We start from the raw sequence: 14,652 nt of genomic DNA on the forward strand, positions 1-14,652 counted from the left end.
CTCGGTCGGGCCGGGAGAAAAGGGAAACTCCGAGGGTGAAAGGCGCGGGGAAAGAGAGGAAAAAAAAAAAAAAAAAAAAGGGTGCAACACGAGGACTTCCCAGGAGGTCACCCATCCTAGTACTACTCTCGCCCAAGCACGCTTAACTTCGGAGTTCTGATGGGATCCGGTGCATTAGTGCTGGTATGATCACACCCGACATGGTGATGCTAAAGAATGGATATAAGGAAAAGAAGCAGCGCAGCAGGTCCGCATGCGTTCGGCGCGATCCGGGCGAGTTCCCTCGGTCGGGCCGGGAGAAAAGGGAAACTCCGAGGGTGAACGGCGCGGGGAAAGAGAGGAAAAAAAAAAAAAAAAAAGGGGTGCAACACGAGGACTTCCCAGGAGGTCACCCATCCTAGTACTACTCTCGCCCAAGCACGCTTAACTTCGGAGTTCTGATGGGATCCGGTGCATTAGTGCTGGTATGATCGCACCCGACATGGTGATGCTAAAGAATGGATATAAGGAAAAGAAGCAGCGCAGCAGGTCCGCATGCGTTCGGCGCGATCCGGGCAGCGGCATCGATGCACCGGCCCACCGAGCGAGTTCCCTCGGTCGGGCCGGGAGAAAAGGGATACTCCGAGGGTGAAAGGCGCGGGGAAAGAGAGGAAAAAAAAAAAAAAAAAAAAAAGGGTGCAACACGAGGACTTCCCAGGAGGTCACCAATCCTAGTACTACTCTCGCCCAAGCACGCTTAACTTCGGAGTTCTGATGGGATCCGGTGCATTAGTGCTGGTATGATCGCACCCGACATGGTGATGCTAAAGAATGGATATAAGGAAAAGAAGCAGCGCAGCAGGTCCGCATGCGTTCGGCGCGATCCGGGCGAGTTCCCTCGGTCGGGCCGGGAGAAAAGGGAAACTCCGAGGGTGAAAGGCGCGGGGAAAGAGAGGAAAAAAAAAAAAAAAAAAAGGGTGCAACACGAGGACTTCCCAGGAGGTCACCCATCCTAGTACTACTCTCGCCCAAGCACGCTTAACTTCGGAGTTCTGATGGGATCCGGTGCATTAGTGCTGGTATGATCGCACCCGACATGGTGATGCTAAAGAATGGATATAAGGAAAAGAAGCAGCGCAGCAGGTCCGCATGCGTTCGGCGCGATCCGGGCAGCGGCATCGATGCACCGGCCCACCGAGCGAGTTCCCTCGGTCGGGCCGGGAGAAAAGGGAAACTCCGAGGGTGAAAGGCGCGGGGAAAGAGAGGAAAAAAAAAAAAAAAAAAGGGTGCAACACGAGGACTTCCCAGGAGGTCACCCATCCTAGTACTACTCTCGCCCAAGCACGCTTAACTTCGGAGTTCTGATGGGATCCGGTGCATTAGTGCTGGTATGATCGCACCCGACATGGTGATGCTAAAGAATGGATATAAGGAAAAGAAGCAGCGCAGCAGGTCCGCATGCGTTCGGCGCGATCCGGGCGAGTTCCCTCGGTCGGGCCGGGAGAAAAGGGAAACTCCGAGGGTGAAAGGCGCGGGGAAAGAGAGGAAAAAAAAAAAAAAAAAAAGGGTGCAACACGAGGACTTCCCAGGAGGTCACCCATCCTAGTACTACTCTCGCCCAAGCACGCTTAACTTCGGAGTTCTGATGGGATCCGGTGCATTAGTGCTGGTATGATCGCACCCGACATGGTGATGCTAAAGAATGGATATAAGGAAAAGAAGCAGCGCAGCAGGTCCGCATGCGTTCGGCGCGATCCGGGCAGCGGCATCGATGCACCGGCCCACCGAGCGAGTTCCCTCGGTCGGGCCGGGAGAAAAGGGAAACTCCGAGGGTGAAAGGCGCGGGGAAAGAGAGGAAAAAAAAAAAAAAAAAAGGGTGCAACACGAGGACTTCCCAGGAGGTCACCCATCCTAGTACTACTCTCGCCCAAGCACGCTTAACTTCGGAGTTCTGATGGGATCCGGTGGATTAGTGCTGGTATGATCGCACCCGACATGGTGATGCTAAAGAATGGATATAAGGAAAAGAAGCAGCGCAGCAGGTCCGCATGCGTTCGGCGCGATCCGGGCAGCGGCATCGATGCACCGGCCCACCGAGCGAGTTCCCTCGGTCGGGCCGGGAGAAAAGGGAAACTCCGAGGGTGAAAGGCGCGGGGAAAGAGAGGAAAAAAAAAAAAAAAAAAAAAGGGTGCAACACGAGGACTTCCCAGGAGGTCACCCATCCTAGTACTACTCTCGCCCAAGCACGCTTAACTTCGGAGTTCTGATGGGATCCGGTGCATTAGTGCTGGTATGATCACACCCGACATGGTGATGCTAAAGAATGGATATAAGGAAAAGAAGCAGCGCAGCAGGTCCGCATGCGTTCGGCGCGATCCGGGCGAGTTCCCTCGGTCGGGCCGGGAGAAAAGGGAAACTCCGAGGGTGAACGGCGCGGGGAAAGAGAGGAAAAAAAAAAAAAAAAAAGGGGTGCAACACGAAGACTTCCCAGGAGGTCACCCATCCTAGTACTACTCTCGCCCAAGCACGCTTAACTTCGGAGTTCTGATGGGATCCGGTGCATTAGTGCTGGTATGATCGCACCCGACATGGTGATGCTAAAGAATGGATATAAGGAAAAGAAGCAGCGCAGCAGGACCGCATGCGTTCGGCGCGATCCGGGCAGCGGCATCGATGCACCGGCCCACCGAGCGAGTTCCCTCGGTCGGGCCGGGAGAAAAGGGAAACTCCGAGGGTGAAAGGCGCGGGGAAAGAGAGGAAAAAAAAAAAAAAAAAAAAGGGTGCAACACGAGGACTTCCCAGGAGGTCACCCATCCTAGTACTACTCTCGCCCAAGCACGCTTAACTTCGGAGTTCTGATGGGATCCGGTGCATTAGTGCTGGTATGATCACACCCGACATGGTGATGCTAAAGAATGGATATAAGGAAAAGAAGCAGCGCAGCAGGTCCGCATGCGTTCGGCGCGATCCGGGCGAGTTCCCTCGGTCGGGCCGGGAGAAAAGGGAAACTCCGAGGGTGAACGGCGCGGGGAAAGAGAGGAAAAAAAAAAAAAAAAAAGGGGTGCAACACGAGGACTTCCCAGGAGGTCACCCATCCTAGTACTACTCTCGCCCAAGCACGCTTAACTTCGGAGTTCTGATGGGATCCGGTGCATTAGTGCTGGTATGATCGCACCCGACATGGTGATGCTAAAGAATGGATATAAGGAAAAGAAGCAGCGCAGCAGGTCCGCATGCGTTCGGCGCGATCCGGGCAGCGGCATCGATGCACCGGCCCACCGAGCGAGTTCCCTCGGTCGGGCCGGGAGAAAAGGGATACTCCGAGGGTGAAAGGCGCGGGGAAAGAGAGGGAAAAAAAAAAAAAAAAAAAAAGGGTGCAACACGAGGACTTCCCAGGAGGTCACCAATCCTAGTACTACTCTCGCCCAAGCACGCTTAACTTCGGAGTTCTGATGGGATCCGGTGCATTAGTGCTGGTATGATCGCACCCGACATGGTGATGCTAAAGAATGGATATAAGGAAAAGAAGCAGCGCAGCAGGTCCGCATGCGTTCGGCGCGATCCGGGCAGCGGCATCGATGCACCGGCCCACCGAGCGAGTTCCCTCGGTCGGGCCGGGAGAAAAGGGAAACTCCGAGGGTGAAAGGCGCGGGGAAAGAGAGGAAAAAAAAAAAAAAAAAAAAAGGGTGCAACACGAGGACTTCCCAGGAGGTCACCCATCCTAGTACTACTCTCGCCCAAGCACGCTTAACTTCGGAGTTCTGATGGGATCCGGTGCATTAGTGCTGGTATGATCACACCCGACATGGTGATGCTAAAGAATGGATATAAGGAAAAGAAGCAGCGCAGCAGGTCCGCATGCGTTCGGCGCGATCCGGGCGAGTTCCCTCGGTCGGGCCGGGAGAAAAGGGAAACTCCGAGGGTGAAAGGCGCGGGGAAAGAGAGGAAAAAAAAAAAAAAAAAGGGGTGCAACACGAGGACTTCCCAGGAGGTCACCCATCCTAGTACTACTCTCACCCAAGCACGCTTAACTTCGGAGTTCTGATGGGATCCGGTGCATTAGTGCTGGTATGATCGCACCCGACATGGTGATGCTAAAGAATGGATATAAGGAAAAGAAGCAGCGCAGCAGGTCCGCATGCGTTCGGCGCGATCCGGGCAGCGGCATCGATGCACCGGCCCACCGAGCGAGTTCCCTCGGTCGGGCCGGGAGAAAAGGGAAACTCCGAGGGTGAAAGGCGCGGGGAAAGAGAGGAAAAAAAAAAAAAAAAAAAAAGGGTGCAACACGAGGACTTCCCAGGAGGTCACCCATCCTAGTACTACTCTCGCCCAAGCACGCTTAACTTCGGAGTTCTGATGGGATCCGGTGCATTAGTGCTGGTATGATCACACCCGACATGGTGATGCTAAAGAATGGATATAAGGAAAAGAAGCAGCGCAGCAGGTCCGCATGCGTTCGGCGCGATCCGGGCGAGTTCCCTCGGTCGGGCCGGGAGAAAAGGGAAACTCCGAGGGTGAACGGCGCGGGGAAAGAGAGGAAAAAAAAAAAAAAAAAAGGGGTGCAACACGAGGACTTCCCAGGAGGTCACCCATCCTAGTACTACTCTCGCCCAAGCACGCTTAACTTCGGAGTTCTGATGGGATCCGGTGCATTAGTGCTGTTATGATGGCACCCGACATGGTGATGCTAAAGAATGGATATAAGGAAAAGAAGCAGCGCAGCAGGTCCGCATGCGTTCGGCGCGATCCGGGCAGCGGCATCGATGCACCGGCCCACCGAGCGAGTTCCCTCGGTCGGGCCGGGAGAAAAGGGAAACTCCGAGGGTGAAAGGCGCGGGGAAAGAGAGGAAAAAAAAAAAAAAAAAAGGGTGCAACACGAGGACTTCCCAGGAGGTCACCCATCCTAGTACTACTCTCGCCCAAGCACGCTTAACTTCGGGGTTCTGATGGGATCCGGTGCATTAGTGCTGGTATGATCGCACCCGACATGGTGATGCTAAAGAATGGATATAAGGAAAAGAAGCAGCGCAGCAGGTTCGCATGCGTTCGGCGCGATCCGGGCGAGTTCCCTCAGTCGGGCCGGGAGAAAAGGGAAACTCCGAGGGTGAAAGGCGCGGGGAAAGAGAGGAAAAAAAAAAAAAAAAGGGGTGCAACACGAGGACTTCCCAGGAGGTCACCCATCCTAGTACTACTCTCGCCCAAGCACGCTTAACTTCGAAGTTCTGATGGGATCCGGTGCATTAGTGCTGGTATGATCGCACCCGACATGGTGATGCTAAAGAATGGATATAAGGAAAAGAAGCAGCGCAGCAGGTCCGCATGCGTTCGGCGCGATCCGGGCAGCGGCATCGATGCACCGGCCCACCGAGCGAGTTCCCTCGGTCGGGCCGGGAGAAAAGGGAAACTCCGAGGGTGAAAGGCGCGGGGAAAGAGAGGAAAAAAAAAAAAAAAAAAAAAGGGTGCAACACGAGGACTTCCCAGGAGGTCACCCATCCTAGTACTACTCTCGCCCAAGCACGCTTAACTTCGGAGTTCTGATGGGATCCGGTGCATTAGTGCTGGTATGATCACACCCGACATGGTGATGCTAAAGAATGGATATAAGGAAAAGAAGCAGCGCAGCAGGTCCGCATGCGTTCGGCGCGATCCGGGCGAGTTCCCTCGGTCGGGCCGGGAGAAAAGGGAAACTCCGAGGGTGAAAGGCGCGGGGAAAGAGAGGAAAAAAAAAAAAAAAAGGGGTGCAACACGAGGACTTCCCAGGAGGTCACCCATCCTAGTACTACTCTCACCCAAGCACGCTTAACTTCGGAGTTCTGATGGGATCCGGTGCATTAGTGCTGGTATGATCGCACCCGACATGGTGATGCTAAAGAATGGATATAAGGAAAAGAAGCAGCGCAGCAGGTCCGCATGCGTTCGGCGCGATCCGGGCAGCGGCATCGATGCACCGGCCCACCGAGCGAGTTCCCTCGGTCGGGCCGGGAGAAAAGGGAAACTCCGAGGGTGAAAGGCGCGGGGAAAGAGAGGAAAAAAAAAAAAAAAAAAAAAGGGTGCAACACGAGGACTTCCCAGGAGGTCACCCATCCTAGTACTACTCTCGCCCAAGCACGCTTAACTTCGGAGTTCTGATGGGATCCGGTGCATTAGTGCTGGTATGATCACACCCGACATGGTGATGCTAAAGAATGGATATAAGGAAAAGAAGCAGCGCAGCAGGTCCGCATGCGTTCGGCGCGATCCGGGCGAGTTCCCTCGGTCGGGCCGGGAGAAAAGGGAAACTCCGAGGGTGAACGGCGCGGGGAAAGAGAGGAAAAAAAAAAAAAAAAAAAGGGGTGCAACACGAGGACTTCCCAGGAGGTCACCCATCCTAGTACTACTCTCGCCCAAGCACGCTTAACTTCGGAGTTCTGATGGGATCCGGTGCATTAGTGCTGGTATGATCGCACCCGACATGGTGATGCTAAAGAATGGATATAAGGAAAAGAAGCAGCGCAGCAGGTCCGCATGCGTTCGGCGCGATCCGGGCGAGTTCCCTCGGTCGGGCCGGGAGAAAAGGGAAACTCCGAGGGTGAACGGCGCGGGGAAAGAGAGGAAAAAAAAAAAAAAAAAAAGGGGTGCAACACGAGGACTTCCCAGGAGGTCACCCATCCTAGTACTACTCTCGCCCAAGCACGCTTAACTTCGGAGTTCTGATGGGATCCGGTGCATTAGTGCTAGTATGATCGCACCCGACATGGTGATGCTAAAGAATGGATATAAGGAAAAGAAGCAGCGCAGCAGGACCGCATGCGTTCGGCGCGATCCGGGCAGCGGCATCGATGCACCGGCCCACCGAGCGAGTTCCCTCGGTCGGGCCGGGAGAAAAGGGAAACTCCGAAGGTGAAAGGCGCGGGGAAAGAGAGGAAAAAAAAAAAAAAAAAAAAAGGGTGCAGCACGAGGACTTCCCAGGAGGTCACCCATCCTAGTACTACTCTCGCCCAAGCACGCTTAACTTCGGAGTTCTGATGGGATCCGGTGCATTAGTGCTGGTATGATCACACCCGACATGGTGATGCTAAAGAATGGATATAAGGAAAAGAAGCAGCGCAGCAGGTCCGCATGCGTTCGGCGCGATCCGGGCGAGTTCCCTCGGTCGGGCCGGGAGAAAAGGGAAACTCCGAGGGTGAACGGCGCGGGGAAAGAGAGGAAAAAAAAAAAAAAAAAAAGGGGTGCAACACGAGGACTTCCCAGGAGGTCACCCATCCTAGTACTACTCTCGCCCAAGCACGCTTAACTTCGGAGTTCTGATGGGATCCGGTGCATTAGTGCTGGTATGATCGCACCCGACATGGTGATGCTAAAGAATGGATATAAGGAAAAGAAGCAGCGCAGCAGGACCGCATGCGTTCGGCGCGATCCGGGCAGCGGCATCGATGCACCGGCCCACCGAGCGAGTTCCCTCGGTCGGGCCGGGAGAAAAGGGAAACTCCGAGGGTGAAAGGCGCGGGGAAAGAGAGGAAAAAAAAAAAAAAAAAAAAAGGGTGCAGCACGAGGACTTCCCAGGAGGTCACCCATCCTAGTACTACTCTCGCCCAAGCACGCTTAACTTCGGAGTTCTGATGGGATCCGGTGCATTAGTGCTGGTATGATCGCACCCGACATGGTGATGCTAAAGAATGGATATAAGGAAAAGAAGCAGCGCAGCAGGTCCGCATGCGTTCGGCGCGATCCGGGCGAGTTCCCTCGGTCGGGCCGGGAGAAAAGGGAAACTCCGAGGGTGAAAGGCGCGGGGAAAGAGAGGAAAAAAAAAAAAAAAAAGGGGTGCAACACGAGGACTTCCCAGGAGGTCACCCATCCTAGTACTACTCTCGCCCAAGCACGCTTAACTTCGGAGTTCTGATGGGATCCGGTGCATTAGTGCTGGTATGATCGCACCCGACATGGTGATGCTAAAGAATGGATATAAGGAAAAGAAGCAGCGCAGCAGGTCCGCATGCGTTCGGCGCGATCCGGGCGAGTTCCCTCGGTCGGGCCGGGAGAAAAGGGAAACTCCGAGGGTGAACGGCGCGGGGAAAGAGAGGAAAAAAAAAAAAAAAAAAGGGGTGCAACACGAGGACTTCCCAGGAGGTCACCCATCCTAGTACTACTCTCGCCCAAGCACGCTTAACTTCGGAGTTCTGATGGGATCCGGTGCATTAGTGCTGGTATGATCGCACCCGACATGGTGATGCTAAAGAATGGATATAAGGAAAAGAAGCAGCGCAGCAGGTCCGCATGCGTTCGGCGCGATCCGGGCGAGTTCCCTCGGTCGGGCCGGGAGAAAAGGGAAACTCCGAGGGTGAAAGGCGCGGGGAAAGAGAGGAAAAAAAAAAAAAAAAAGGGTGCAACACGAGGACTTCCCAGGAGGTCACCCATCCTAGTACTACTCTCGCCCAAGCACGCTTAACTTCGGAGTTCTGATGGGATCCGGTGCATTAGTGCTGGTATGATCGCACCCGACATGGTGATGCTAAAGAATGGATATAAGGAAAAGAAGCAGCGCAGCAGGTCCGCATGCGTTCGGCGCGATCCGGGCAGCGGCATCGATGCACCGGCCCACCGAGCGAGTTCCCTCGGTCGGGCCGGGAGAAAAGGGAAACTCCGAGGGTGAAAGGCGCGGGGAAAGAGAGGAAAAAAAAAAAAAAAAAAGGGTGCAACACGAGGACTTCCCAGGAGGTCACCCATCCTAGTACTACTCTCGCCCAAGCACGCTTAACTTCGGAGTTCTGATGGGATCCGGTGCATTAGTGCTGGTATGATCGCACCCGACTTGGTGATGCTAAAGAATGGATATAAGGAAAAGAAGCAGCGCAGCAGGTCCGCATGCGTTCGGCGCGATCCGGGCGAGTTCCCTCAGTCGGGCCGGGAGAAAAGGGAAACTCCGAGGGTGAAAGGCGCGGGGAAAGAGAGGAAAAAAAAAAAAAAAAAAGGGGTGCAACACGAGGACTTCCCAGGAGGTCACCCATCCTAGTACTACTCTCGCCCAAGCACGCTTAACTTCGGAGTTCTGATGGGATCCGGTGCATTAGTGCTGGTATGATCGCACCCGACATGGTGATGCTAAAGAATGGATATAAGGAAAAGAAGCAGCGCAGCAGGTCCGCATGCGTTCGGCGCGATCCGGGCAGCGGCATCGATGCACCGGCCCACCGAGCGAGTTCCCTCGGTCGGGCCGGGAGAAAAGGGAAACTCCGAGGGTGAAAGGCGCGGGGAAAGAGAGGAAAAAAAAAAAAAAAAAAAAAGGGTGCAACACGAGGACTTCCCAGGAGGTCACCCATCCTAGTACTACTCTCGCCCAAGCACGCTTAACTTCGGAGTTCTGATGGGATCCGGTGCATTAGTGCTGGTATGATCGCACCCGACATGGTGATGCTAAAGAATGGATATAAGGAAAAGAAGCAGCGCAGCAGGTCCGCATGCGTTCGGCGCGATCCGGGCGAGTTCCCTCGGTCGGGCCGGGAGAAAAGGGAAACTCCGAGGGTGAACGGCGCGGGGAAAGAGAGGAAAAAAAAAAAAAAAAAAAGGGGTGCAACACGAGGGCTTCCTAGGAGGTCACCCATCCTAGTACTACTCTCGCCCAAGCACGCTTAACTTCGGAGTTCTGATGGGATCCGGTGCATTAGTGCTGGTATGATCGCACCCGACATGGTGATGCTAAAGAATGGATATAAGGAAAAGAAGCAGCGCAGCAGGTCCGCATGCGTTCGGCGCGATCCGGGCAGCGGCATCGATGCACCGGCCCACCGAGCGAGTTCCCTCGGTCGGGCCGGGAGAAAAGGGAAACTCCGAGGGTGAAAGGCGCGGGGAAAGAGAGGAAAAAAAAAAAAGGGTGCAACACGAGGACTTCCCAGGAGGTCACCCATCCTAGTACTACTCTCGCCCAAGCACGCTTAACTTCGGAGTTCTGATGGGATCCGGTGCATTAGTGCTGGTATGATCGCACCCGACATGGTGATGCTAAAGAATGGATATAAGGAAAAGAAGCAGCGCAGCAGGTTCGCATGCGTTCGGCGCGATCCGGGCGAGTTCCCTCAGTCGGGCCGGGAGAAAAGGGAAACTCCGAGGGTGAAAGGCGCGGGGAAAGAGAGGAAAAAAAAAAAAAAAAAAAGGGGTGCAACACGAGGACTTCCCAGGAGGTCACCCATCCTAGTACTACTCTCGCCCAAGCACGCTTAACTTCGGAGTTCTGATGGGATCCGGTGCATTAGTGCTGGTATGATTGCACCCGACATGGTGATGCTAAAGAATGGATATAAGGAAAAGAAGCAGCGCAGCAGGTCCGCATGCGTTCGGCGCGATCCGGGCAGCGGCATCGATGCACCGGCCCACCGAGCGAGTTCCCTCGGTCGGGCCGGGAGAAAAGGGAAACTCCGAGGGTGAAAGGCGCGGGGAAAGAGAGGAAAAAAAAAAAAAAAAAAAGGTGCAACACGAGGACTTCCCAGGAGGTCACCCATCCTAGTACTACTCTCGCCCAAGCACGCTTAACTTCGGAGTTCTGATGGGATCCGGTGCATTAGTGCTGGTATGATCGCACCCGACATGGTGATGCTAAAGAATGGATATAAGGAAAAGAAGCAGCGCAGCAGGTCCGCATGCGTTCGGCGCGATCCGGGCGAGTTCCCTCGGTCGGGCCGGGAGAAAAGGGAAACTCCGAGGGTGAACGGCGCGGGGAAAGAGAGGAAAAAAAAAAAAAAAAAAAGGGGTGCAACACGAGGACTTCCCAGGAGGTCACCCATCCTAGTACTACTCTCGCCCAAGCACGCTTAACTTCGGAGTTCTGATGGGATCCGGTGCATTAGTGCTGGTATGATCGCACCCGACATGGTGATGCTAAAGAATGGATATAAGGAAAAGAAGCAGCGCAGCAGGTCCGCATGCGTTCGGCGCGATCCGGGCGAGTTCCCTCGGTCGGGCCGGGAGAAAAGGGAAACTCCGAGGGTGAAAGGCGCGGGGAAAGAGAGGAAAAAAAAAAAAAAAAAAGGGGTGCAACACGAGGACTTCCCAGGAGGTCACCCATCCTAGTACTACTCTCGCCCAAGCACGCTTAACTTCGGAGTTCTGATGGGATCCGGTGCATTAGTGCTGGTATGATCGCACCCGACATGGTGATGCTAAAGAATGGATATAAGGAAAAGAAGCAGCGCAGCAGGTCCGCATGCGTTCGGCGCGATCCGGGCAGCGGCATCGATGCACCGGCCCACCGAGCGAGTTCCCTCGGTCGGGCCGGGAGAAAAGGGAAACTCCGAGGGTGAAAGGCGCGGGGAAAGAGAGGAAAAAAAAAAAAAAAAAAAAGGGTGCAACACGAGGACTTCCCAGGAGGTCACCCATCCTAGTACTACTCTCGCCCAACCACGCTTAACTTCGGAGTTCTGATGGGATCCGGTGCATTAGTGCTGGTATGATCGCACCCGACATGGTGATGCTAAAGAATGGATATAAGGAAAAGAAGCAGCGCAGCAGGTCCGCATGCGTTCGGCGCGATCCGGGCGAGTTCCCTCGGTCGGGCCGGGAGAAAAGGGAAACTATGAGGGTGAACGGCGCGGGGAAAGAGAGGAAAAAAAAAAAAAAAAAAGGGGTGCAACACGAGGACTTCCCAGGAGGTCACCCATCCTAGTACTACTCTCGCCCAAGCACGCTTAACATCGGAGTTCTGATGGGATCCGGTGCATTAGTGCTGGTATGATCGCACCCGACATGGTGATGCTAAAGAATGGATATAAGGAAAAGAAGCAGCGCAGCAGGTCCGCATGCGTTCGGCGCGATCCGGGCAGCGGCATCGATGCACCGGCCCACCGAGCGAGTTCCCTCGGTCGGGCCGGGAGAAAAGGGAAACTCCGAGGGTGAAAGGCGCGGGGAAAGAGAGGAAAAAAAAAAAAAAAAAAGGGTGCAACACGAGGACTTCCCAGGAGGTCACCCATCCTAGTACTACTCTCGCCCAAGCACGCTTAACTTCGGAGTTCTGATGGGATCCGGTGCATTAGTGCTGGTATGATCGCACCCGACATGGTGATGCTAAAGAATGGATATAAGGAAAAGAAGCAGCGCAGCAGGTTCGCATGCGTTCGGCGCGATCCGGGCGAGTTCCCTCAGTCGGGCCGGGAGAAAAGGGAAACTCCGAGGGTGAAAGGCGCGGGGAAAGAGAGGAAAAAAAAAAAAAAAAAGGGGTGCAACACGAGGACTTCCCAGGAGGTCACCCATCCTAGTACTACTCTCGCCCAAGCACGCTTAACTTCGGAGTTCTGATGGGATCCGGTGCATTAGTGCTGGTATGATCGCACCCGACATGGTGATGCTAAAGAATGGATATAAGGAAAAGAAGCAGCGCAGCAGGTCCGCATGCGTTCGGCGCGATCCGGGCAGCGGCATCGATGCACCGGCCCACCGAGCGAGTTCCCTCGGTCGGGCCGGGAGAAAAGGGAAACTCCGAGGGTGAAAGGCGCGGGGAAAGAGAGGAAAAAAAAAAAAAAAAAAAAAGGGTGCAACACGAGGACTTCCCAGGAGGTCACCCATCCTAGTACTACTCTCGCCCAAGCACGCTTAACTTCGGAGTTCTGATGGGATCCGGTGCATTAGTGCTGGTATGATCACACCCGACATGGTGATGCTAAAGAATGGATATAAGGAAAAGAAGCAGCGCAGCAGGTCCGCATGCGTTCGGCGCGATCCGGGCGAGTTCCCTCGGTCGGGCCGGGAGAAAAGGGAAACTCCGAGGGTGAACGGCGCGGGGAAAGAGAGGAAAAAAAAAAAAAAAAAAGGGGTGCAACACGAGGACTTCCCAGGAGGTCACCCATCCTAGTACTACTCTCGCCCAAGCACGCTTAACTTCGGAGTTCTGATGGGATCCGGTGCATTAGTGCTGGTATGATCGCACCCGACATGGTGATGCTAAAGAATGGATATAAGGAAAAGAAGCAGCGCAGCAGGTCCGCATGCGTTCGGCGCGATCCGGGCAGCGGCATCGATGCACCGGCCCACCGAGCGAGTTCCCTCGGTCGGGCCGGGAGAAAAGGGAAACTCCGAGGGTGAAAGGCGCGGGGAAAGAGAGGAAAAAAAAAAAAAAAAAAAAAGGGTGCAACACGAGGACTTCCCAGGAGGTCACCCATCCTAGTACTACTCTCGCCCAAGCACGCTTAACTTCGGAGTTCTGATGGGATCCGGTGCATTAGTGCTGGTATGATCGCACCCGACATGGTGATGCTAAAGAATGGATATAAGGAAAAGAAGCAGCGCAGCAGGTCCGCATGCGTTCGGCGCGATCCGGGCGAGTTCCCTCGGTCGGGCCGGGAGAAAAGGGAAACTATGAGGGTGAACGGCGCGGGGAAAGAGAGGAAAAAAAAAAAAAAAAAAAGGGGTGCAACACGAGGACTTCCCAGGAGGTCACCCATCCTAGTACTACTCTCGCCCAAGCACGCTTAACATCGGAGTTCTGATGGGATCCGGTGCATTAGTGCTGGTATGATCGCACCCGACATGGTGATGCTAAAGAATGGATATAAGGAAAAGAAGCAGCGCAGCAGGTCCGCATGCGTTCGGCGCGATCCGGGCAGCGGCATCGATGCACCGGCCCACCGAGCGAGTTCCCTCGGTCGGGCCGGGAGAAAAGGGAAACTCCGAGGGTGAAAGGCGCGGGGAAAGAGAGGAAAAAAAAAAAAAAAAAGGGTGCAACACGAGGACTTCCCAGGAGGTCACCCATCCTAGTACTACTCTCGCCCAAGCACGCTTAACTTCGGAGTTCTGATGGGATCCGGTGCATTCGTGCTGGTATGATCGCACCCGACATGGTGATGCTAAAGAATGGATATAAGGAAAAGAAGCAGCGCAGCAGGTTCGCATGCGTTCGGCGCGATCCGGGCGAGTTCCCTCAGTCGGGCCGGGAGAAAAGGGAAACTCCGAGGGTGAAAGGCGCGGGGAAAGAGAGGAAAAAAAAAAAAAAAAAAGGGGTGCAACACGAGGACTTCCCAGGAGGTCACCCATCCTAGTACTACTCTCGCCCAAGCACGCTTAACTTCGGAGTTCTGATGGGATCCGGTGCATTAGTGCTGGTATGATCGCACCCGACATGGTGATGCTAAAGAATGGATATAAGGAAAAGAAGCAGCGCAGCAGGTCCGCATGCGTTCGGCGCGATCCGGGCGAGTTCCCTCGGTCGGGCCGGGAGAAAAGGGAAACTCCGAGGGTGAAAGGCGCGGGGAAAGAGAGGAAAAAAAAAAAAAAAAAAGGGGTGCAACACGAGGACTTCCCAGGAGGTCACCCATCCTAGTACTACTCTCGCCCAAGCACGCTTAACTTCGGAGTTCTGATGGGATCCGGTGCATTAGTGCTGGTATGATCGCACCCGACATGGTGATGCTAAAGAATGGATATAAGGAAAAGAAGCAGCGCAGCAGGTCCGCATGCGTTCGGCGCGATCCGGGCAGCGGCATCGATGCACCGGCCCACCGAGCGAGTTCCCTCGGTCGGGCCGGGAGAAAAGGGAAACTCCGAGGGTGAAAGGCGCGGGGAAAGAGAGGAAAAAAAAAAAAAAAAAGGGGTGCAACACGAGGACTTCCCAGGAGGTCACCCATCCTAGTACTACTCTCGCCCAAGCACGCTTAACTTCGGAGTTCTGATGGGATCCGGTGCATTAGTGCTGGTATGATCGCACCCGACATGGTG

At 54.6% G+C, this 14,652-nt stretch overlaps 50 non-coding genes across 50 annotated transcripts; all 50 read right to left on the reverse strand.

Moving 5' to 3' along the window:
* Positions 1–78: 78 nt before the first annotated feature.
* LOC132801393 (5S ribosomal RNA) lies at positions 79–197 on the reverse strand. Its single transcript, XR_009636509.1, has one exon. It is a non-coding gene; the product is annotated as a 5S ribosomal RNA (ribosomal RNA).
* Positions 198–359: 162 nt separating this feature from the next.
* On the reverse strand, positions 360–478 carry LOC132802031 (5S ribosomal RNA). Its single transcript, XR_009637152.1, has one exon. It is a non-coding gene; the product is annotated as a 5S ribosomal RNA (ribosomal RNA).
* Positions 479–672: 194 nt separating this feature from the next.
* On the reverse strand, positions 673–791 carry LOC132801976 (5S ribosomal RNA). Its single transcript, XR_009637097.1, has one exon. It is a non-coding gene; the product is annotated as a 5S ribosomal RNA (ribosomal RNA).
* A 162-nt stretch (positions 792–953) lies between these two features.
* On the reverse strand, positions 954–1,072 carry LOC132801026 (5S ribosomal RNA). Its single transcript, XR_009636142.1, has one exon. It is a non-coding gene; the product is annotated as a 5S ribosomal RNA (ribosomal RNA).
* A 190-nt stretch (positions 1,073–1,262) lies between these two features.
* On the reverse strand, positions 1,263–1,381 carry LOC132801027 (5S ribosomal RNA). Its single transcript, XR_009636143.1, has one exon. It is a non-coding gene; the product is annotated as a 5S ribosomal RNA (ribosomal RNA).
* Positions 1,382–1,543: 162 nt separating this feature from the next.
* Positions 1,544–1,662, reverse strand: LOC132801029 (5S ribosomal RNA). The gene has a single exon (XR_009636145.1). It is a non-coding gene; the product is annotated as a 5S ribosomal RNA (ribosomal RNA).
* A 190-nt stretch (positions 1,663–1,852) lies between these two features.
* LOC132801503 (5S ribosomal RNA) lies at positions 1,853–1,971 on the reverse strand. The gene has a single exon (XR_009636619.1). It is a non-coding gene; the product is annotated as a 5S ribosomal RNA (ribosomal RNA).
* Positions 1,972–2,164: 193 nt separating this feature from the next.
* On the reverse strand, positions 2,165–2,283 carry LOC132801394 (5S ribosomal RNA). Its single transcript, XR_009636510.1, has one exon. It is a non-coding gene; the product is annotated as a 5S ribosomal RNA (ribosomal RNA).
* A 162-nt stretch (positions 2,284–2,445) lies between these two features.
* LOC132801525 (5S ribosomal RNA) lies at positions 2,446–2,564 on the reverse strand. Its single transcript, XR_009636641.1, has one exon. It is a non-coding gene; the product is annotated as a 5S ribosomal RNA (ribosomal RNA).
* Positions 2,565–2,756: 192 nt separating this feature from the next.
* Positions 2,757–2,875, reverse strand: LOC132801396 (5S ribosomal RNA). Its single transcript, XR_009636512.1, has one exon. It is a non-coding gene; the product is annotated as a 5S ribosomal RNA (ribosomal RNA).
* Positions 2,876–3,037: 162 nt separating this feature from the next.
* On the reverse strand, positions 3,038–3,156 carry LOC132802042 (5S ribosomal RNA). The gene has a single exon (XR_009637163.1). It is a non-coding gene; the product is annotated as a 5S ribosomal RNA (ribosomal RNA).
* A 194-nt stretch (positions 3,157–3,350) lies between these two features.
* LOC132801977 (5S ribosomal RNA) lies at positions 3,351–3,469 on the reverse strand. The gene has a single exon (XR_009637098.1). It is a non-coding gene; the product is annotated as a 5S ribosomal RNA (ribosomal RNA).
* A 193-nt stretch (positions 3,470–3,662) lies between these two features.
* On the reverse strand, positions 3,663–3,781 carry LOC132801397 (5S ribosomal RNA). Its single transcript, XR_009636513.1, has one exon. It is a non-coding gene; the product is annotated as a 5S ribosomal RNA (ribosomal RNA).
* Positions 3,782–3,942: 161 nt separating this feature from the next.
* On the reverse strand, positions 3,943–4,061 carry LOC132801574 (5S ribosomal RNA). The gene has a single exon (XR_009636691.1). It is a non-coding gene; the product is annotated as a 5S ribosomal RNA (ribosomal RNA).
* A 193-nt stretch (positions 4,062–4,254) lies between these two features.
* LOC132801398 (5S ribosomal RNA) lies at positions 4,255–4,373 on the reverse strand. Its single transcript, XR_009636514.1, has one exon. It is a non-coding gene; the product is annotated as a 5S ribosomal RNA (ribosomal RNA).
* Positions 4,374–4,535: 162 nt separating this feature from the next.
* On the reverse strand, positions 4,536–4,654 carry LOC132802177 (5S ribosomal RNA). Its single transcript, XR_009637301.1, has one exon. It is a non-coding gene; the product is annotated as a 5S ribosomal RNA (ribosomal RNA).
* A 190-nt stretch (positions 4,655–4,844) lies between these two features.
* On the reverse strand, positions 4,845–4,963 carry LOC132801851 (5S ribosomal RNA). The gene has a single exon (XR_009636972.1). It is a non-coding gene; the product is annotated as a 5S ribosomal RNA (ribosomal RNA).
* Positions 4,964–5,123: 160 nt separating this feature from the next.
* LOC132801599 (5S ribosomal RNA) lies at positions 5,124–5,242 on the reverse strand. Its single transcript, XR_009636718.1, has one exon. It is a non-coding gene; the product is annotated as a 5S ribosomal RNA (ribosomal RNA).
* Positions 5,243–5,435: 193 nt separating this feature from the next.
* LOC132801399 (5S ribosomal RNA) lies at positions 5,436–5,554 on the reverse strand. Its single transcript, XR_009636515.1, has one exon. It is a non-coding gene; the product is annotated as a 5S ribosomal RNA (ribosomal RNA).
* Positions 5,555–5,714: 160 nt separating this feature from the next.
* On the reverse strand, positions 5,715–5,833 carry LOC132801575 (5S ribosomal RNA). Its single transcript, XR_009636692.1, has one exon. It is a non-coding gene; the product is annotated as a 5S ribosomal RNA (ribosomal RNA).
* A 193-nt stretch (positions 5,834–6,026) lies between these two features.
* Positions 6,027–6,145, reverse strand: LOC132801400 (5S ribosomal RNA). Its single transcript, XR_009636516.1, has one exon. It is a non-coding gene; the product is annotated as a 5S ribosomal RNA (ribosomal RNA).
* Positions 6,146–6,308: 163 nt separating this feature from the next.
* On the reverse strand, positions 6,309–6,427 carry LOC132802053 (5S ribosomal RNA). Its single transcript, XR_009637174.1, has one exon. It is a non-coding gene; the product is annotated as a 5S ribosomal RNA (ribosomal RNA).
* Positions 6,428–6,590: 163 nt separating this feature from the next.
* On the reverse strand, positions 6,591–6,709 carry LOC132801498 (5S ribosomal RNA). Its single transcript, XR_009636614.1, has one exon. It is a non-coding gene; the product is annotated as a 5S ribosomal RNA (ribosomal RNA).
* Positions 6,710–6,902: 193 nt separating this feature from the next.
* Positions 6,903–7,021, reverse strand: LOC132801822 (5S ribosomal RNA). Its single transcript, XR_009636943.1, has one exon. It is a non-coding gene; the product is annotated as a 5S ribosomal RNA (ribosomal RNA).
* Positions 7,022–7,184: 163 nt separating this feature from the next.
* Positions 7,185–7,303, reverse strand: LOC132802064 (5S ribosomal RNA). Its single transcript, XR_009637185.1, has one exon. It is a non-coding gene; the product is annotated as a 5S ribosomal RNA (ribosomal RNA).
* A 193-nt stretch (positions 7,304–7,496) lies between these two features.
* Positions 7,497–7,615, reverse strand: LOC132801652 (5S ribosomal RNA). The gene has a single exon (XR_009636772.1). It is a non-coding gene; the product is annotated as a 5S ribosomal RNA (ribosomal RNA).
* Positions 7,616–7,776: 161 nt separating this feature from the next.
* LOC132802075 (5S ribosomal RNA) lies at positions 7,777–7,895 on the reverse strand. Its single transcript, XR_009637196.1, has one exon. It is a non-coding gene; the product is annotated as a 5S ribosomal RNA (ribosomal RNA).
* A 162-nt stretch (positions 7,896–8,057) lies between these two features.
* On the reverse strand, positions 8,058–8,176 carry LOC132802086 (5S ribosomal RNA). Its single transcript, XR_009637207.1, has one exon. It is a non-coding gene; the product is annotated as a 5S ribosomal RNA (ribosomal RNA).
* Positions 8,177–8,336: 160 nt separating this feature from the next.
* LOC132801030 (5S ribosomal RNA) lies at positions 8,337–8,455 on the reverse strand. Its single transcript, XR_009636146.1, has one exon. It is a non-coding gene; the product is annotated as a 5S ribosomal RNA (ribosomal RNA).
* A 190-nt stretch (positions 8,456–8,645) lies between these two features.
* On the reverse strand, positions 8,646–8,764 carry LOC132801031 (5S ribosomal RNA). Its single transcript, XR_009636147.1, has one exon. It is a non-coding gene; the product is annotated as a 5S ribosomal RNA (ribosomal RNA).
* A 162-nt stretch (positions 8,765–8,926) lies between these two features.
* Positions 8,927–9,045, reverse strand: LOC132802097 (5S ribosomal RNA). Its single transcript, XR_009637218.1, has one exon. It is a non-coding gene; the product is annotated as a 5S ribosomal RNA (ribosomal RNA).
* Positions 9,046–9,238: 193 nt separating this feature from the next.
* On the reverse strand, positions 9,239–9,357 carry LOC132801032 (5S ribosomal RNA). The gene has a single exon (XR_009636148.1). It is a non-coding gene; the product is annotated as a 5S ribosomal RNA (ribosomal RNA).
* A 163-nt stretch (positions 9,358–9,520) lies between these two features.
* LOC132801533 (5S ribosomal RNA) lies at positions 9,521–9,639 on the reverse strand. Its single transcript, XR_009636649.1, has one exon. It is a non-coding gene; the product is annotated as a 5S ribosomal RNA (ribosomal RNA).
* Positions 9,640–9,823: 184 nt separating this feature from the next.
* LOC132801033 (5S ribosomal RNA) lies at positions 9,824–9,942 on the reverse strand. The gene has a single exon (XR_009636149.1). It is a non-coding gene; the product is annotated as a 5S ribosomal RNA (ribosomal RNA).
* A 163-nt stretch (positions 9,943–10,105) lies between these two features.
* LOC132800971 (5S ribosomal RNA) lies at positions 10,106–10,224 on the reverse strand. The gene has a single exon (XR_009636087.1). It is a non-coding gene; the product is annotated as a 5S ribosomal RNA (ribosomal RNA).
* Positions 10,225–10,414: 190 nt separating this feature from the next.
* Positions 10,415–10,533, reverse strand: LOC132801488 (5S ribosomal RNA). The gene has a single exon (XR_009636604.1). It is a non-coding gene; the product is annotated as a 5S ribosomal RNA (ribosomal RNA).
* Positions 10,534–10,696: 163 nt separating this feature from the next.
* Positions 10,697–10,815, reverse strand: LOC132802108 (5S ribosomal RNA). The gene has a single exon (XR_009637229.1). It is a non-coding gene; the product is annotated as a 5S ribosomal RNA (ribosomal RNA).
* Positions 10,816–10,977: 162 nt separating this feature from the next.
* LOC132802120 (5S ribosomal RNA) lies at positions 10,978–11,096 on the reverse strand. Its single transcript, XR_009637241.1, has one exon. It is a non-coding gene; the product is annotated as a 5S ribosomal RNA (ribosomal RNA).
* Positions 11,097–11,288: 192 nt separating this feature from the next.
* On the reverse strand, positions 11,289–11,407 carry LOC132801980 (5S ribosomal RNA). The gene has a single exon (XR_009637101.1). It is a non-coding gene; the product is annotated as a 5S ribosomal RNA (ribosomal RNA).
* A 162-nt stretch (positions 11,408–11,569) lies between these two features.
* Positions 11,570–11,688, reverse strand: LOC132801628 (5S ribosomal RNA). The gene has a single exon (XR_009636748.1). It is a non-coding gene; the product is annotated as a 5S ribosomal RNA (ribosomal RNA).
* Positions 11,689–11,878: 190 nt separating this feature from the next.
* LOC132801034 (5S ribosomal RNA) lies at positions 11,879–11,997 on the reverse strand. Its single transcript, XR_009636150.1, has one exon. It is a non-coding gene; the product is annotated as a 5S ribosomal RNA (ribosomal RNA).
* Positions 11,998–12,158: 161 nt separating this feature from the next.
* On the reverse strand, positions 12,159–12,277 carry LOC132802131 (5S ribosomal RNA). The gene has a single exon (XR_009637253.1). It is a non-coding gene; the product is annotated as a 5S ribosomal RNA (ribosomal RNA).
* A 193-nt stretch (positions 12,278–12,470) lies between these two features.
* LOC132801401 (5S ribosomal RNA) lies at positions 12,471–12,589 on the reverse strand. The gene has a single exon (XR_009636517.1). It is a non-coding gene; the product is annotated as a 5S ribosomal RNA (ribosomal RNA).
* A 162-nt stretch (positions 12,590–12,751) lies between these two features.
* LOC132802142 (5S ribosomal RNA) lies at positions 12,752–12,870 on the reverse strand. The gene has a single exon (XR_009637266.1). It is a non-coding gene; the product is annotated as a 5S ribosomal RNA (ribosomal RNA).
* A 193-nt stretch (positions 12,871–13,063) lies between these two features.
* LOC132801035 (5S ribosomal RNA) lies at positions 13,064–13,182 on the reverse strand. The gene has a single exon (XR_009636151.1). It is a non-coding gene; the product is annotated as a 5S ribosomal RNA (ribosomal RNA).
* Positions 13,183–13,345: 163 nt separating this feature from the next.
* LOC132801630 (5S ribosomal RNA) lies at positions 13,346–13,464 on the reverse strand. Its single transcript, XR_009636750.1, has one exon. It is a non-coding gene; the product is annotated as a 5S ribosomal RNA (ribosomal RNA).
* A 189-nt stretch (positions 13,465–13,653) lies between these two features.
* On the reverse strand, positions 13,654–13,772 carry LOC132800832 (5S ribosomal RNA). Its single transcript, XR_009635948.1, has one exon. It is a non-coding gene; the product is annotated as a 5S ribosomal RNA (ribosomal RNA).
* A 162-nt stretch (positions 13,773–13,934) lies between these two features.
* On the reverse strand, positions 13,935–14,053 carry LOC132802153 (5S ribosomal RNA). The gene has a single exon (XR_009637277.1). It is a non-coding gene; the product is annotated as a 5S ribosomal RNA (ribosomal RNA).
* A 162-nt stretch (positions 14,054–14,215) lies between these two features.
* LOC132802164 (5S ribosomal RNA) lies at positions 14,216–14,334 on the reverse strand. The gene has a single exon (XR_009637288.1). It is a non-coding gene; the product is annotated as a 5S ribosomal RNA (ribosomal RNA).
* Positions 14,335–14,524: 190 nt separating this feature from the next.
* LOC132802175 (5S ribosomal RNA) lies at positions 14,525–14,643 on the reverse strand. Its single transcript, XR_009637299.1, has one exon. It is a non-coding gene; the product is annotated as a 5S ribosomal RNA (ribosomal RNA).
* Positions 14,644–14,652: the final 9 nt, after the last annotated feature.

The sequence above is a fragment of the Ziziphus jujuba genome, chromosome 2 (genome assembly GCF_031755915.1).
Source record: "Ziziphus jujuba cultivar Dongzao chromosome 2, ASM3175591v1".
NCBI lineage: Eukaryota > Viridiplantae > Streptophyta > Magnoliopsida > Rosales > Rhamnaceae > Ziziphus > Ziziphus jujuba.